General features: G+C 38.4%; 1 long non-coding RNA gene across 1 annotated transcript; it reads left to right on the forward strand.

Moving 5' to 3' along the window:
- Nucleotides 1–7,134: 7,134 nt before the first annotated feature.
- LOC119845851 lies at nucleotides 7,135–18,513 on the forward strand. The gene is made up of 2 exons (XR_005289731.1): nucleotides 7,135–7,343; nucleotides 16,766–18,513. It is a non-coding gene; the product is annotated as an uncharacterized LOC119845851 (long non-coding RNA).
- Nucleotides 18,514–19,258: the final 745 nt, after the last annotated feature.

The following is a 19,258-nucleotide window of genomic DNA, read 5'->3' on the forward strand; positions in this document are numbered from 1 at the left end:
GATGGTCCTGCTGGACATCATTTTGGCGCAATGTTCCCATCACAACCCCAGCCCAGCTTTTCCTGCAGCCCAGGGAAAACAATGCACATTGGGAGCAGCACATCCCCATGTTCCAGTGACAGGCACTTCTGTCCCCATTCCTCACCCCAAGTAAATAAGAACAGTGAACATTGGGACCCCACCTTCATTCCTGCAACTACAAGGGAAGAAACTTTCACTTGCCGTTCTACATCCCGACACAAGGACACTAGGCAGAAATCTTGCACCTACATATTTGTGAACAGAACAGCACAAATACAGGTGCACTTAGGCATTTGTGCCACATCTGCACTGTTTTGTTCCATAACGTTTGCACTGTTTTGTATCACAGTTTATGTTTCACTGGTTTATAGTTTGCTCTATGAGGTTTTTTAATATTTCTTGAACTCTGATGTTCAGTTACTGACAAAGGTTCAGAAGAATTTTATGAAATTACACATAAGCCATAAACATCATAAAATGCCCTTCAGTAACATTGCTGCACACGTCATAAATTTCCATTTCATAACATACCTTCACAATGCATAATAAAATTTCATTTCAACATTCTAACCCTGAGCCACAAAGTATGAGTCATCTTGTGGTCCTGATGATTTGCTGTGGTCTGGCTGTTCCTAGCATTCCATAGTCTCTGCACTTCTGCCTCCTAACCATCACCAAGGCACTCTTCCTTGTTCTCATAGATATTGTGCAAAACACCATTAATTCCATAGTGCTTCTGGTATAGGGACAGGATTTTATAATTGTACTATAAGAATTGATGTAAACCTTGATTTCATTCTGCCAGCCACCCTTTTTGAATAACAGAAAGGAATGACTGTCTGAGACTGGGATCCTGTTTCCCATATGCATTACAATTAGGACCTGTTATAAAGTTTACTTAGAAAAAGACAGAATTAGATTAGATTAAAGAAATGTTGAGAGTTTAAAGCCAATATAAATCATTTTAGTTATAAGATTTAGCAAGGCTTCATTTACAATGGGGATACAATGTATTCTGCTACCTTTGAAGGTTTCTGTGAAAGACTGTGTGAATGAGGAATGCATGCATCAGGAAAAGATAAGGTGTGAAGGCCATTGTTAACCAGATGGTCAAGAAAGGAGGGGCGAAGATGCCTAAGGACACTTACCATTGCCAAAGAACCATCAATGCGCATCCATGACTGAGGAAGGGCAAATTGACGACCCTGAGGTGAAGATTAGCACCCCTAAAGACAAGTGATTAAATCAATCCAGAACAGAGTAACCCTCTTGGAGGTGTTTTAAAATGTTAACATCAGAAGACAACACCAATTAAGAAGTAACCTGTCAAAACTGACTCAGCTAAATCCATAGACATCAATAGAGAAAAGGAACTATAAGAACAGGATGCTTTGCCATGGGATTTTGGGTTCGTCTTGCCGCTACTCCAGGCGCATCGGATCGTGACCAACTGAGCCCAGCTCCCCTCTGCGACGAATCTGGCTGGCCACTAGATTGATCCAGACTCTGGACTGGTAACTATAAAACATCAACTGGCAGGACTGTGTGCACAATGTGTGTGTGTGTGTGTGTGGGTGTGTGAGACTGAAAAGCATATGCTAACTGTTGTGTTTTCAATAAATACGGCATATTTGCCTTCTCTCTTATAAAAGATCCCATGTGCTTTGTATAGGATAACACTGGGAGCAAAATCACCTTTCTCATTGAACAAAATAAGCCTGAGTTTCTGAAGATCATGGCATTGTGGGCCTTTCCAAACTGCTCCATAAATATTATTATTATTGGTGAGTCTTCCATGGTGATCAACGCACCAGGGAGAAATACCACTTTCTGCTGATAAACTCTGAGGCCTGAAGAATAGTTATGTGGGTCCCAGCAACGGCCTCAATACAATTCAGGAACCCAACTGTGTAAATCCATCAATAATCATGTCCAAGCTTTATGATTTGGGGCATCAGTGCCCTTTTGATACAGCACACCTCTCCATGACATGAATTGATCTACCAACACTGAACGGGTTAGCTGCTGACTGGTACCAATAGGGGTGGGAAGCTTCCAGATAGCGATGGCCATGAGTCTCTTAACGCTGAGGGGAACTGTAGTGTTGGTGTTCTGCTGCTGCAGTTCCCTGGTGGGGCCTGCACAGATCTCTAAGAAAGTGGACTTTATCAATTTGAAATTCTGCCACCTCTTCTGGTCCTCTAAGATCTGCATCGCAGACCTATCCCACGAGTTAGCAATAGTTTCCTGAGCTGAGAAATGGCATCCCACTGAGTGAAGCTGCTCCTGGAAAAGTTCATCCACAAGTGGCTGCTCAATTTCCTTCCTCTTCTTCTCTACCTAAGTTTGTTTGGCAAATACCATTGAAGCAGCCTCTGCACATTAACAACTGTCACAATAGTGGCATATAGCATTGTTCCTCCCATGCTGGCTGAGAGCAGTTTGAAAATGGCACTTGCTCACAAAAGACAGATGAATCATGGGATGCCAAGAGCGGCATCATGGGAATTTTCTAGTTTGACTCCAAGTCACAGAATTTCAGAGTCTTCTGGTAGGTATCGCACAGTATACCATGAGACAAATCCCCAAATGCATAGAGCCCAGCAGTGGGATAATGCGCCATGGAATCCCAGAATACTGTGCACTTTTAAAAAAAAACCTCACTGTCATGGATGCACTGATTAGAGGAAAGTTAGTTAAAGTTGGTGGTATGTAAGCAATTATTTTGAATTTGTTATTCTGCAAAATTTATACCAAAAACCAAATTCTGAATTTTTTTTCCTGTATAGACAAGCCATAATAGAGATTGTCTTAAATTGTGAATCATGAGATTTAATGTCTCTTCTGAAATTTTTGTTAGCATGAAATGTAATAACTCTAGATAGTCTGTTATCTCTGTTCTATAACTCGTGGTGTCTTGTTAGCCTCAACAACTTCCTGTGGCAATGAATTCCACAATCGAATTGTGTGTTGTGTTAAAAAGAATTGCCTTTTATCAGTTTTGAATTTGCCACCCTCCATTTTCTCTGAATGTCCCCTTGTTCTTGCTTTGAGACAGGGAGAAAAGAAATCCCTGCTCTATCTCCTCTACAGCATTCATTGTTTTATATACTTTTATCATGTCACCTTATTCACCTCGTTTTGAAGGTAAACAATCCCAATTTTTACAATCAGAATTTTCTGTGCCCATAATTATTCTTGTATTCTTTTTCTGAACGATCTCTAATTCTGCAATGTCCTTTTAGAGCAGGGGGTGGCCCTGGCCATTACTGCACACAGCATTTCAGATGAGGTTGCTGCCTTGATTTCTATAATGGCAGAATAATGTCCATATTATTCTCCATCCATCTTAGTCCTTAAGCATCTAACATCTTATTAGCTTTTTTGATGGCGGATGCACATTAAGCAGACATATTAATTGAACTGACCACACTGACACTCAAGTCCCTTCCTAAGTTGATAGAGCTAGCCTTTTATGGAATGTGAGTAGTTCAATTTTTCCCCTCCCATGTGCATTACTTGGTTTTTATCAACACTGAACTTCATTTGCCATGGTGTTTCCATGGATATTCACTTAGCTTCTTTAGGTCTCTGTGAAGGTACTCACAGTCCTCATTGGCCTTGACTAACCTAGAGAACTTTGTGTCATCTGCAGAACTTGCAACTTCACCGCTCACCCACCTTGCAGATCATTTATGAATATTTTAAACAACACTGAACCTAGTATGGAACCTCACTGAGCATCATACAGACTTAACTTTTAAATCTTCCACTCTGCAAATCTGTACTTAATGAAATCACCTGGTTTTTTTAAGCTATTTTAAAACTTTTTTTGGTGGGAATGGAGAGTGCGCGTGTTATTTGCATATTTGATAATACTGCAAATCAAATACAATACTCAGAGGTGAAGCTAAAAAATTTGTTAGGTTTATTTTAAAAAATTATCTATAGCTGTCATGCGATTGGTACAGGCTGATATAGTCTTAAAAGTTAAACTACAATCAAAGACATTGCCTGTGATATACCTAAATACTTAAACCTTGAGCAGTTCTCGGAAAAAACTTCTAAATGCCAATAAACAGTAGCTATATGACTGTTTTATTGCATGATGTGATGCTCATGGTCATCAATGATTATCTTGAACTTTAGCTCTCTTAGGTTTTAGATAAGAGTTGATGAATTCACTTTATATATATTATAGGGTCCATTGCTGTGATGTGCTCATGCAATAATTACCTTTGCACCACATCCTTGACATGAACAGTGAAAATTCACTCGGATATTAATGCCATATTCTGTTCAGAGGAAGGGAAAATAATATAATTTTTGTAAAATCATGTTTAAAAATGAGATTTATATTTTCCTATATAAACTTATTAAGTTGACTTGGCATTATGATGACTTTTTCCCTAAGTCAGTGTTAATTTTCTCCGTGCCATTTTAAAAGGCTAACATTTAGTCTTAGAGTCCTGTGGCACCTTATAGACTAACAGACGTATTGGAGCATACAATACGTCTGTTAGTCTATAAGGTGCCACAGGACTGTTTGCCGCTTTTACAGATCCAGACTAACAGACTACCTGTCTGATATTTAGTGTCTTGGCACTATATTTAGATCCATTTCCCCTCTGCCTTGTATTTGTGATCTATTTACAAATGTGCAAAGTGGGAGTAAAAAGCTACTGAATCAAAACTACTCACTTTTCATAGATATAAAAGACTATACAAGAGCTCAACATTTGTTAAGCTGAATGTTTTAGAGGCTATTGGTCTGGTGTGGTCAATAGAGCTGTGCTGATTGATAGGCTGAGGAGTTGTCCTGATTTTGTTCTTACAACAGTATAACTCTCTTTTTATGTTAGAACTTGAAATGATATTCTTTCTGGGGAAGGAACAATCAAAATAAAATTATTCTTTGCTAACATTTTTTCCTGAAAGTAGTAGATCTAGTTATTTAAACTACTGTTATTTAAATGGCCCTGCTGGCACTGTTATCACCTAGTTAGGAACTACAGACACATTTTTTGGGAATCTATGAAGGAAATAGATTTCTGGAGAAATGAGCTTAATATACTTAGTCATAAGCACACACCTTCTGTTTACACCTGGTTTGATGTTTTCAAACTTCCAGGAGTGTAAAAGAACGTATTACTGAATCCTTGCCACCACTTAATTGCAAAATCTAGAGAGAATGCAAAGTCTGCATGGGATCAGCAATGCAGGAACAGGCAACCAAACTAATTGTTATTAGGCCAAATAATGTGCTGACTTACATCGTGTGCAATCTCACTGACAGCAATGAGTTTTGCATGAGCAATATGTCAGTGCAGAATATACCCATTTGCTCTTTTAAAAGGAAGCTGTATAGATGGCCAATATATAGTGGAAAAGTTAATCTTTTCAGAGTTATGCTGATCATTGTGCAAGAGAGAATTATCCCTTAAGTGTTTTCCACCTACATTCTTTCTTTTTTTTACTTCCATCTCTTTCTTTCCTTTTAAGAACAGTAGGGTAGACCTTTATGATAGATTTATATTTTTGGGCCTAATTCTGTTTTATTAGTTATAGAAGCATTTTTATACATTTAGGGCCACACATTTTCTAAGGGTGGTATGCAAGTTGCACTGAGGACATTTACATGTGCAGCCATTTACATGCTAAATTTGAATTTACATGTATAAAAGTCTATTTGTAAGCAATCAGATATTTTGAGAGTCCCTTTGAAAAATGGCTTGTAGTATTCCTCTATCTCTGTGTGGACTTTGTATGTTCTCTGTAACAGTAGCCAAGTGGCAAATACTTCCAAAGTACTGACTGAAGCACAACAGAACTAGAGAATCATAGAAATGTAGGGCTGGAATGGGCCTTAAGAAGTCACCAAGTCCAGGCCCTTGCACGGAGGCAGGTCCAAATATATCTAGATCATCCCTGGCAGGATGATGATCGACCTGTTCTTAAAACCCTCCGGTGCTGGAGATTCCACAACCTCCCTAGGAAGCCTATTCCAGAACTTATCTACCCTTATAGTCAGAAAGTTTTCCTAAATCTAAACTAAATCTTTCTTGCTGCATTTTAAGCCCACTGCTTCTTGTCCTACCTTTAGTGGACATGGAGAACAATTGATCACTGTCTTCTTTATAACAGCCTTAACATATTTGAAGATAGTTATCAGGTCCCCCCTCAGTCTTCTTTTCTAAAGACTAAGTGTACCCATCTTTTATCATAGGTCAGTTTTTCTAAACCTTTTATCATTGTTTCCTGCTCTCCTATGGATTCTCTCCAATTTGTCCACATCTTTCCTAAAGTGTGGTGCCCAGATTTAGACACAGTACTCCAGCTAAGACCTTACCAGTGCCTGGTAGAATGAAACAATTACCTCCCATATCTTACATACAACTCCCCTGTTAATACATCCCAGTATGGTATTAGCCTTTTTCACAACTGCATCATATTTTTGATTCAGATTCAATTTGTGATCCACTGTACTACTGCTGAGCCAGTTGTTCCCCATTTTGTAGTTGTACATTTGATTTTTCCTCTCTTTGTGTATAACTTGCACTTGTCTTTATTGAATTTGTTGATTTCAGACCAATTCTCCAACTTGTCAAGGTCATTTTGAATTTTAATCCTGTCCTCAAAGTGGTTGCGACTCCTCCCAGCTTGGAGTCATCCACAGATTTTATAAGCATACTCTCCACTCTATTATCTAAGTCATTAGAGAACATAGTGACTAGTACCAGTCCCAGGACAGACCCCTGTGTGACCTCACTAGATATGTCGTCCTGACAGTGAACCATTGATAATGACTCTTTGAGTATGGTCTTTCAACCCGTTTTGCACTCACTGTACAGTAATTTCATCTAGACCACATTTCCTTATGAGAATGTCATGTAGACATGCATCAAAAGCCTTACTAAAATCAAGATATCTCATGTCTACAGCTTCTTACCATCCACTAAGCTAGTAACCCTGTGTGACAGGGCATGCTTGCCCCCCACTGGTACTGCAAGAGTTAACTCCAGTCTATGGGCCGAGGAGGCCAAATCCCCTTGGTCCTGCTGGGCATGCTCCTGCTGGAGACCAGGTATAAAAGGGAGCAGCTCAGCTCATTCAGGGTTGACTGCTGAGGAAGGAGGATGCATGCTCTGGGCTCCCACCTGGGAATTGCTGAGGCCCCACGTGGTGGAAGCTGGACATGCCAAGACCCAGGTGAATGCCCAAACTCCTGTGGATGGCCAAGGGGTGACGGAGCTGCTGAGAGCTGGACGGAGCTGCTTAGGGCTGTGGAGAGCTGGCCGAGGAGCCCAAGGACCTCGGAGATGGTAGGACCACTGCACCAGGGAAAGGGTAGGAAGTAGCTCAGGGAGTTTAGTCATTGTGCCGGTTAGCGTCGGCATGTTTTGGATGGACCCAATGGCGAGCACACTTGCCACTGCCAGGGCCCTGAGCTAGAACTTGGTGGAGCAGGTAGGGCCTGGGTCCCCCTACCTGGCCACAATCCACTCATAGGTGGCGGCCCACTCCTCTAACCAGTCACTAAGCCACAAAGCCCTGCTGAAGGAGGCAGCCCTATTGACTCTGGCCATTGGGCCACATAGCTTTGAAGGAGATATGAAGGAGAGGGCAGTCATTTGACTTTTTCCCCTAGGCCATGCTATCCTGATATAAGGTGATCATACAGATTCAGCTGTGGGGACATAATAACCCTCACCCTGCCCCAGAAAAGGATGGGGTGCACTTGCCCCACAACACCCTGTAGTGAAGGAAATTAGCTTGGTTTGGCATGATTTGTTCTTGACAAATCCACGTTGGCTATTACTTATCGCCCTATTCTGCAGGTCCTTACAAACTGATTGTTAAATAATTTGTTAAATAAAGTATCTTTCCAAGTATCAAAGTTAAGCTGACTGTTCTATAACTATGCTCAGGTTGAAAAACACTCTGTTTTTGATAGTAAAAATTGATGAGAGTGGAAATAAACCATAAACTGTGGGAAGCCATATTGCAGAATCCATTGCAAAAATCCTTCTAGACTTCAGAAAATGATCAGTTCATTAAATGTGAAATGCAGGCCAGGTGAGATACTTCTTGTAGAGAAAAAAGAAAAGGAGTACTTGTGGCACCTTAGAGACTAAAAAATTTATTAGAGCATAAGCTTTCATGAGCTACAGCTCACTTCATTGATGAAGTGAGCTGTAGCTCACGAAAGCTTATGCTCTAATAAATTTGTTAGTCTCTAAGGTGCCACAAGTACTCCTTTTCTTTTTGCAAATACAGACTAACACGGCTGCTACTATGAAACCTGTTCTTGTAGAGAAGATACTATTTCTGAAGTACCTATAAATAGTGAAAGTCAGGAGCTGCAAGAACAGAAGTTTGAAGTAAATATGACTCAAGTAATATTTATTTCTAGAAAGAAAAAAAAGAAAGATTCAAATGAGAAATACAAAATGAGCCAGTTTTCCAAAAGCTTGAAAGAATAATTCCAAATAAATGGCCAACAAAAAAAGCACAGGTACCTCCAAGCATATAAACATATTGGGGCTACCAAGATAAAATTACCAGATATTATGGGATTCTGTATAAAAGATATTAAGTTATGAAAGCACAGAGCATAAAATTAGAAATGTTAAGCATAATCCACAGTGCCCATCTGAGTATTGAAAGGTGTAAGAAGAGTCTAAGATGTTCTAGTCTGGCCAAGTATGAATACTGCCATCAAAGACAAGGTATGCAAATGTGAAATCTTTGGTAAATATATGAAATGGAATGCAGAGGAAGCAGTGGAACCACATGAGAAGTCTGATTGTTCTTGGTCCAAGATTGCAGCAGATCTCTTTGAATTATGGCTTGTCTACATGAGGGATTTAATTCATGCTGTGGTTTTGTGCTCTATGTGGTATGTATTAGATAGTCCACAATAATTGTGTACACATGGTCAACTATTTCCTGCTTCAGTATAAATCATTGTGTCTACATGGCGGGACTTTGCATATACTAAGTATATAGAATTCTGGACAGGTGTTGCATGGTTACACATGTCACACCTAACATCATGTAAGTAGTGTGAGGTAGAAATTGGCTAGTGCAAGCTAGTGCAAATGAGGAGTATAGGCACTTGTTTGCACTAACTCAATATGGAATGAACGTAGTATCTTTTCAAAGTGGATTTCATGTTAACTGGCCAGTTAGAATGCTTTAAGAATCGTGTCATTTGGAAGCAGGTCATTAATGCACACAAACTGAAGTTAGTGTGTAATAATCCCCCCTACCTAGACAAGCCCTCATTAGGAGAACACTACTCCAATTTCTTTTAAAATGAGCTGGTACACAACACATTAAGCACCAATGTAATAGTACATTGTAAATTGTAGTTTGCTATCCATTGGATTCCTGGTGAGTTAATGAATAAGGGCTCACAGTTCTCAAGTGACTCGTGGGAATTTCTTTCAAATGTATCATTTCAAGCACATTGTGTCAAGGCTATAATATGAACAGCTGAATGGGTGAGCAGAAAAGTCAGTACAAAGAGCAAGGAACTTGGTTAAAAAAGAAAAAGTTCTGGCAGTTTATTTATAAGGACCTATATTTAGCATTGTTAGAATGTCATTACACAGCTCACAATGATTCATTAGGATGACTAGCTCAGAGACTTATCAGAGAAAGAGAAAAATCTCAATGCTGATGTCTTAAAAGCTTCTTGGGCCAAAGACAATTAACCCGGAAGATGTTACAAAAGAATGATCAGGCAGGAAACTAGAACAGAATAAATACTCTGACAAGAAAACTGAATGAGGTGGGGGAGGTAATGTCTTTTATTGGGCCAACTTCTGTTGCTGAAAGAGACAAGCTTCTCAGAGCCTCTCAGAGTTCTTCTTCAGGTCTTGTCTCTCTAATATCATGGAACCAGGATGTTGGACCTCAAGTCTCTATTGCTGTATTTTATTAATTGGTGCAATGGCTGTATTAATTTCAAGCTGTTGTTTTCACTTGATATTAAGTTTAATTTGCATTTGATTTTCCAAGAATAAATAAATAAAAGGGAAGTTATAACAGTTGCTGTTGGAGCCAAAGGATAGTGATCCCTGCCACATGACAGGGGATAATGTTCTTCTAACACTGTCACATCATGGGACTGGGGCTAGGGAAAAATAAGTTAGCCTAGTTTGCTAATAGCAACCCTTATGTACGGAGTGATAGTATGTGTTGATAGGAGGAATGAGGCACAGTCTCAAATGATTTCAAGTCTACTTACAGTGAGGATTGCTAACATAACTTGGAGATGGAGCTGTAAGGACAATGTTGGCAAAGTAAAATGAGATTGTTTTGCATCTATTAATTATAGTTCTATTATTTAAGGCCTGCATTGTCAAACCTGGGGGTCTAATGTTAGGTGCCTAAATCCATATTTAAGTTTCAAAATACAAGTGGCCTGATTTTCAGAAATGTTGGATGTCTGCACCTAGACCTGCCTTCATTGCCAAGCACCTCCCTGTTCCACAGTGTGAGCTGTATGTGCTTAATGTCAATGAAAACCAGGTAATTTCTTTGGATGCTTAAATATGATTTTAGCTCCTTAACTTCAGGCATCCAAGTTTGAAAATGTTGGCTTAAATATAGCTTTATAAAGAAACAGAAGAACCTATTGCTGTGTTTCTCAGTGTTTTTGTTTTAGTTGTTGCTCAGTAAAGGAATGCCAGCTGTCTTTTAAAGGCAGATAAGGTTATGATGAGTGGCAGTCTTTGGTAAACTCTTTCTCATTCATTTTATAACATAAGTTAATGTGTCTCCAGCGATGTTAACTGCTTTACACTAAGAATAAGTACATGCTGGTATGATTTGCTTGAGCAGTTTTGTTTGATTGCTTCAGGCCAAGGATCAATTCTAGCTGAAAACTGATTGAAGGTAAATTTTGCTGTCAGTTGCACCTGTGCAACCTTATTAGGCTCAGCTAGGTTGCAGGGTTGCAACTGAGAGCAGAATATGTTCTTTTAACTGCTTTTCATGTGCTTTAAAGGGAGCATAAAACCAATAGACACTCCCCTCTTGCATGCATGATTTATGCATGCAAATTTTAATGAACCCCGAGTAATTGTGTTTATATTGGGAGGCCTTTGGTCATGAACACTTTATGCCACTTTCACAACTAATTTTCACAAGTTACACAAAAATATTGGCCATGGTTCTTCTGTGCAAATAATGAAGAACTGCTAGAATCAAGGACCTGTTTTTTTAAAGTGAGTGAAGCATTCTAAAGCTTTTGAATCACTTGAAAATGTAGGCCCGTGGGTTCTATTTCAAAGGCTTTCTACCATGCTGCCGCAGCTCCTGATGCAATAACAGCTGTAAATGGGTTTTACACAGAATGAGCATTTTCAAGGGCGAGTACAACTGCAATTTTTAATGGCTAAATGCAAGTGAGAAATTCTGGACCAGAAAATGCTCTTGTAAGCGTCTATTCTGGGTAACAAAGGCACACCAATTGCTCTGCATTGGCTTACCAGACCAATCATGTTATAGAGATTAACCAGGAATGAAAAGGTATTCATCTGGCAACAGTTTATATCAACATCTCCTACGTCAGGAACTGGCTTAACCATAGGTTCAGAGAGATCAGTGAAATAGGGGACCTCAGATCCATTAGATGGAGCAGATCAACATCACAGGAAATACAGGGCACAAGTTAGCTGCTAGATGAACAAGCCACCAATCTTGTAAAATGGAAACCATCACTGACAGAATTATGGGGTACTTATGGAATAAGAGTTGTGGGTATGAATGCTACCACCCAGAAAAAGGAGACGATTAAGAGTTTATAGTACAATCCTTGCTGATCAAAAATAATAAATAATAATGGTGCCCTTTTTCTGACACTAGTGTCTTGTTTTGATGGCAGTGTCACCATCTCCTTAGTGGTAGCCCGATGTCTGGGGCTTGCATGTCAGCTTCAATGTGGAGGAGAAATCAGTGACATGGAGTCCAAGTATATTCTAAGTGTTTCATTTGCTTGTTTTATTTAAACATATACACCAGTCCAGGATCAAAAGTGGTCATAAATAGCATGCGGGGCAATCTTTTCTATTGAGAATCTCAGCCCAGTGCCAATATATGGTTCCCAGGGGACAGCTCTGCCTCAAGAATTGACTCTACTCAGAGAGGAAAGCAGAGTGTAAACTCTCTTGCTGCTCACACAGCTTTCTAGAAGCTGTCTTTATGTTGAACTTTGCATAATCCAACACTAACTGAAGTGCAGCATGTTTCCCCAAGACTGAACATTTGCTTGCAAGCTAAGAAAAAGAACCTGAAATACTATATGTAACAGTACCACCCGGTGCGGCCTGTGGAAATAATAATAAGGAATGGGAGAAGTTCAGACTTAAACAAAATGAATACAGAATAATACATAAAGTATAATATTTGTTAGTATAGTTAAAACTAAAATCCTATGAACTGTTTAATGGCTGTTACATATGGTTTTTGTGGCAGGTTCTTTGGCATCATATTTTCTGTCCTCAGCTGTCAGACAGCTTGTTCTTTGCACTGCACCATTCTACAAGTCAGGTTTAGCAAGGGCATGGGACTTCCTACAATTATCCATGACCTGCCTCCAGTTCATATTTATGTAAAGCTTCTCTGTTGTGGGATATTTTAAGCTTCATCACCATATCCTGTACCTGGTTGTGTTTTGGGGCAAATAACTATACATGGTGCAAGACAGTGGAAGATCAGGCCTAAAATTTGTAGAAAAAGGTGTGGAAAGGTACTACTTTATTGATAAGGACATTTTTCTTTTTGAAATCAAAGTTTGCATTGATACGTAGTGGTTTCAGAATCGTTGCACTTTCTATATGAATGTTCTGAGCTCTCAATATCTCATTTAATTTTTTAGATTTTATGTATTCTTTTTTACAGCATCTACTATGGTACATGGTTTTCAAATAGCTTCAAGCATTTAATATTTAACATGCTGTCTGATGTCCTTCACCTTCTAGTAATATGAAATCCTTTTGTTTATCAGATAAGATTTTTATACCTGACAAAGAAATTGTAAAGAAGGGTACATATGTCTCTTGCTAATTGAAAAATAAGTCTATCACTGTAGTGTATAGAAGCTCTTGCATTTTACCAATTATCTATTACTATACTGTGAATGTTCAGTATAAATAATCTAGGCCAGCATGCCCTTTTCACACAAAGCGAACAGTGACTGAGGCAGTGCTTTACTGCCTCATTCACTGAACATCTGTGTAGCAACACGCGCACACACACACACACACACACACACACACACACACGAGTTCATCCTTCCCTCATTAAAGAACTTTGGCAAAGGCAGCTAAAAATTGAAATGTATAAATAACCATAGCCATTCCCCACACTCTACCCCCCCCCAAGAATGAAGTTGAAGTGTTGCATGGAAGGAATAGCTCCTGAAGGTAAATATTCTAATACCCTTTTATTTTTAACTATTCCTCAATAAAATGGCTGTGTGTCAACTGAAGGTCTTTCTGTTAAGGAATCAAATAGCATCTAGCAACCATTTATTCAGCAGAAGTCTGCAAGCACTTCCCATGAGGACCTTATCATGAGATAACTTAAGTTACAATAACTTTATTTTTAATATTTTTAGAAGGCTGAAACCATCCAGCCACATTATCTCTATGTAGGAATTTCCAGAGATGAGGGCCTTTGATTTCCTGCCATGCTCCTCTATGGAAGATATCGTTTTCCATATGTTCTTAGAGCCTGCTGGGCCATGTTTTCCCTCCCAAGCGGACAATACTTATCCACCAGTGCTATGCTTTGTATGTATAATAGCTTAGTTGTTGCAGTTTACTCGCAGGGTTATCTCTGAGTCTGAAGAGAGAGGGGTGTTATTTCTAGCACTCCTTCTAGGCCAGCATCAACACTTCTGTCACTATCACCATTACACAGAAACCCAAGTAATAGCTCAGTGCAAAAAAAGAACAAAGGGTATGCTCCCTGTTGCACATTTCCCACACCCACACAGCTGAGAACATTTAAAAACTAGGACCGCTGGATAATGTCTCGATCACCTAAGGGGCAGCAATGTAAAAATGTGGCACTCCAGAATTTTAGGCACACTCACAGCCACTGCTTTGCCCATAGTCTGATTGTAATAGACAGTAAATATCAAAAAGAAAAGGAGTACTTGTGGCACCTTAGAGACTAACAAATTTATTAGAGCATAAGCTTTCATGAGCTACAGCTCACTTCATCGGATGCATTTGGTGGAAAAAACAGAGGAGAGTAAATATCAAGTGATGATCATGTTAGGGATGGTACTCAGAGTTTGTACATGCTTTAATTACTCTCCAAGCACTCATGAGAATCATGGCTCAGAGTCAATTAAGGAGAAAAAAATCCCTCCATTTCAACACCTCATTCAAGAGATATAAACTATATGGATCTCTACATGCTACTTGATTGTCACTGTTTGACATAAAATATTTTCAGTGTTTGAATTCAATAAGTACCATGGTATTGCTTTCCATTCTCCCAATAGCATGTGCTGGAATATCTCTTTCACATTGGGAAATGATTTAGGAATGCTACAAAAAAAGTTACTTCTGAACCGCTCTTTAAGCTAAATTAGCACAATTATGCATCAGTTAAAGAAAAAAAATCTGACTAATATTATGGAAAATCCAGACTTCATCTAAGATCTGCTATACATCAATAATTATATTGTCTGCTTGTCCACTCATGATAAAAATGAAAAAAGAAAAAAAGAAAAATCCCTATATTTTTTTTAACACTATAATTCAGTATTTATTTATGTCACCCAGAGGCTCCATTCAGGTTCATGACCTTGTTGTACTAGGTATTCAAAAACACATACAAAGTTAGGGTCCCTGCCTTCCCTGAAGAGCTACCTATCTAGCTAATATTTCTATTTATCTTTAATGCAGTATGTCAGTGCAGAGAATGGCTCTAAACAAAACTTTTAGATGAGCTGGAGAAACCAAGTTTTGCACTAGCTACTCTAAGCAACCATGCTTTCTTATTACTGTGCTCCCTGGACTTCCCTCCTATTGTTTATTACACTCACTTGATCTATCCTGTCTTAAATTAGATTGTAAGCGTTTCTTGGGGCAGGGACCGTCACCTCTGTGGTTGTACAGTGTCTAGGATCCCATGGGGTGCTGACTGTGAATGGAACCCTTTCACCCTACTGAGATGATAATGTGGTAACTATCCATTGTCCTTAGCAGTCTGACCTTGCCATCACTAATACTGTACTTACTGTAGACTAATTGTTCTCAGTGGTAAAGTGCACAGATATACATTTTCATATTAATATTTAATAAACTGTAAAAATGTAATTATGTAATGAAAAATACTTGGTAAGGCTGCTTTAATGTCAGATTAACATAATTCAATATTATACAAGGTTTTCTTATTTCATGGAACATATATATTTCAAACCTACCTAATTGAAGTCAGTGTGAGTTTTGCCCTAACTTCAGGAGCAACTGGACCAGGTCTAGAATGATTGTGCTAATTCAGATACAATGCTTAGGGACTTTCAAAGGTAGGCCACTCTGTTATATATGAAATTACAGCCTGTAAACAGGAACTGAATACTATGGAACAGCATTACCATTGTGACTCAGCTTTGTGACTTTGAGATCAAGAAATGAAAAGTGCTATATAGGTGTTTGTTTGTTTTTTTTCTTATTTTCTTTTTATGGTGGCATTTCCTGGTCCTTCATTGTATTTGTGAAAGATTGATGTTTGAGTAGAGCAAATTATGTGAACTTACACTCTCACCAAACATGGTGTCAGGTAGATGCTGGTAAATGCATTGGTAAGTTGATGACTGAATAAGTTAGCCATATTCTCCTCTGTGTTTTTGGGAGAGGTGCATAATTCACTTGACCTAAATGAAAAGGCTTAAAAACTGCAAGTTGATGTTGCAAATGAGCTGTATGCATATTGTGTAGTGCTCTTCTATCCATCTCAGGTACTAATCTGGCTCCTATTATCATAATATCTGAACACCTCAGGGTCTTTAATGGATTTATCCCGCAGCACCCCGTGAAGTAGGGAAGTACTATTACCCTCATTTTACAGAAAGGGAACTGGAAAACAGAGTGGCTAAAAGACCTGTGCAAGATCACACAGGAAATCTGAGGCAGTTCAGGGAATCAAACCCAGGTTTTTAATATCCTAGGCTACCACCTTTAACCTTGGATCATCCTTCCTCTTCTATAAAGCTTCTTGCTATTACACAAACGATACATCAATGTATTTGTGCGGAATAACTGTTCTGTAGTTGTCGACACTGCTTGCATCTCCCTCGATAACACTTATGCTCACCTTAAAAAGTACATTGATATAAACTGTTGTGCATAGGGACTGAGAGCTGTATATGGCTCTACACTGGCACCTAAATAAATAACAAGTATCGGGGAAAATCTTCTAATTGGTCATCATTATGTAGTTCCACTGATAATAGGGATTATATATAAAGATATGGGGGAAGAGATAAAGCAGAATGAAAAGCAATGTAATGCATTTAACTATGTGATTTGTGCACTCACTTTCTTGTTAAGAAATGATTCGGGGGCGGGGGGGAAGGGAAGGCTACAATTATTTCATTATCCATTGTATGATAATTTAGACTGTGATAGCATCCAAAATGTAGAATCTTTCCAAAATGGAGAAGGACATAGGACAGAGAGCACATGATCCTTATCTGATTCCTGTTACTTTTCAGATTTCATGCTGTACATCAGAAAACAATCACGATACTCCTGAGAATTAACAAGTAATGGAAGAAGTGAAGCACTGACCAGGACTCATTTTGAAAACTGGAGAAAATCACTTGTATCGATGACACTTTCCAAGTATGTATATTTTAAAGAATGGGTTGGTCAGCTGTTATTGTTTAAAAGAGCAAGCAGTCACTAGCTCTTGGATTTCTAAGTTGCTTATCTTGCTGAGATGAATATCCAGGGGAGCCTGTAGCAGCTTAGTCTATCTACCCTCTGCAGTCACTTTTGAACCTTGAAATTTGTATTGGGAAGTGATGGGGAAGTGAAATGTACTTTTCTGGGCTGTCATTCAATAAAAGAATATAGTCCAATAATGGATGAAATCCATGCCAGAAATGAGATGGAGACACAGTTCTTTGTTTCCTACAGAAAATGCCCCTCTATTCAGCCCGTCAGTCTTACAATTTCTGTTTCTAGTGGTCCATTTTTCTTTTTACTTTGTCCAAATTCAAACATTTCCTTTGTTTTTAGTTTTCATTTAAAAAGAAAACTGTTTGGGGGGAAAAAGTGTATTTCTGGAATGAGACTGTATAAAAGCATTAACCTGGGCCCCTCTGAGCAAGGAAATTGGTTCAGAACTTGAGGGTAAATTATAACAGCTTTGCAGAGAAAGGGGACAATCAAAAGAGCAGAGCAAATAATTAATGTTTTTGGCTGAGTGCGTGAACTGAAAAATCTGAAAAAACAAATCAGTTAAGTTCAAACCCAAACTACATTTTTTTGGTTTTGCTTGATGAAATGAAAAAAAAAACACCCTCAAAAATTATTTTGGGTCAAACAAAATATTTTGTTCACTCCAAAATAACATTTTTCAGTTTTGCATTTTGTTTTATGTCATTTTTGGATGCGTTTCCCCCTTTTGTAAATAAAAGCTACATTTCTAAAGAAATAGTTTCAAAATGAAAAGTTGACACATTTATTTCAAAATGACAGAAATGAAACAGTTTGTATTTTTAATTTTTTTCTATTTTGGGGGGTCAAAATTATTCACTAAATTCTCCCAAATTTGTGAGTAGTTTTGGTGCCCCCAAACATGCAATTTTTTGGTGAGTTTACTATTTGATGAAATTTTTTTGCCTAACCCTAGAGACAATGAATACAGATCACTTCAGGTCAGACCATTTTCTGACTTTCACCAGAGAGAGAATAAAGCCTAGGTTATCAAAGTACAAAAGAATATAAGGACCCACTGGACACCACAACAAATGAAAGATGTTGGAATGATGGTGATGAGAATGGGCCAAAGTCTGCCCTCAGTTACAATACCACATACTTGGGTGAGTGTAATCTAGGGCTACAGCTACATGGTGTTGTAACTCATTATACATTATGGCTTTCTGTCATCCTTTAGTGGCTAGTCTGTGGGCTTTGGAATCTGCTACAACCTTTTAGCTAAGAAATATGTATTTTTAAGTCAGATAGTACAGACTTATGCTTTTAGATCCAGGTATCCTGGAATTTGATCCCAAAGACACCAACCCATCCAGGAACATCTTGTTAAAATTGAAAAAATATATTAATGAAAATCTGCACTATATCTGACTTGTGATGTGAGGTAGCCAGCTTTGTGATCCTTTTTGTTTATCTGCAAACACGGGATAAATGGTTTGTGTTTGGGCGAATGTTCCATTCAAATGTTTCTGTTTAAAGAGATATCAGCTTTTGTATAAATACCTCTATTCATACTTGACTTTGTTGTTCACTGTTTGTTATTCATCTTTTCAAAATACTTCAGCCATCCAATTGGGTAATCAACCCCATGTGACTTGGGTAATCAACCTCAAATAGATTTATATATCTCAATTCACAGGTAATCAGTAATTTGTTTGAACAAACGACTCAGTGAATAATTATAAATAATGAACAAAAAAGGAGGAAAATCATTGGTCACAAACAGAAAAAACTTCTTAAACAATAGTTGGCCCAACTCTACTGTGAGAAGAATTTGGAATTTTAAATGGACTTACTGCTTCTGGGAAGAGGGTAATCAAATGAGTAAATATGGTCCTCAAATTTATTTAATCTAAAGATCCAAAATATATATTCTGGGAGATCTTACCTTGCTAATGGATATGCACAAATCATAAAACATGGATAAAGTATGAGCACTCAGATACCTCTGCAGTGAGCACTAAAGAAAAAATAAGACTGATGCTGATAGATAATGAGAGCAACTTAGAAGTTAAGAATTAAATTTTACAGAATTGGAAATGAATGAAAGATGTTGGTGCTATGAGGGATGTTGCTAACATGGACAAGGTTGAATACATTTAATAAGATAGAGGCTGACCTTTGGGAAATACAGTATCTGACTAATTTTGGAGTTAATAAGGAATGTTTACAGTTTTATGTGTTGGAATGCAATAGACTACTGTGTTGATGAGAGCACAAGAACTGAATTACCCAGCACCCCCAAACCTCCCCCTCCATTTCTT

The sequence above is a fragment of the Dermochelys coriacea genome, chromosome 1, assembly GCF_009764565.3.
Source record: "Dermochelys coriacea isolate rDerCor1 chromosome 1, rDerCor1.pri.v4, whole genome shotgun sequence".
NCBI classification, from domain to species: domain Eukaryota; kingdom Metazoa; phylum Chordata; order Testudines; family Dermochelyidae; genus Dermochelys; species Dermochelys coriacea.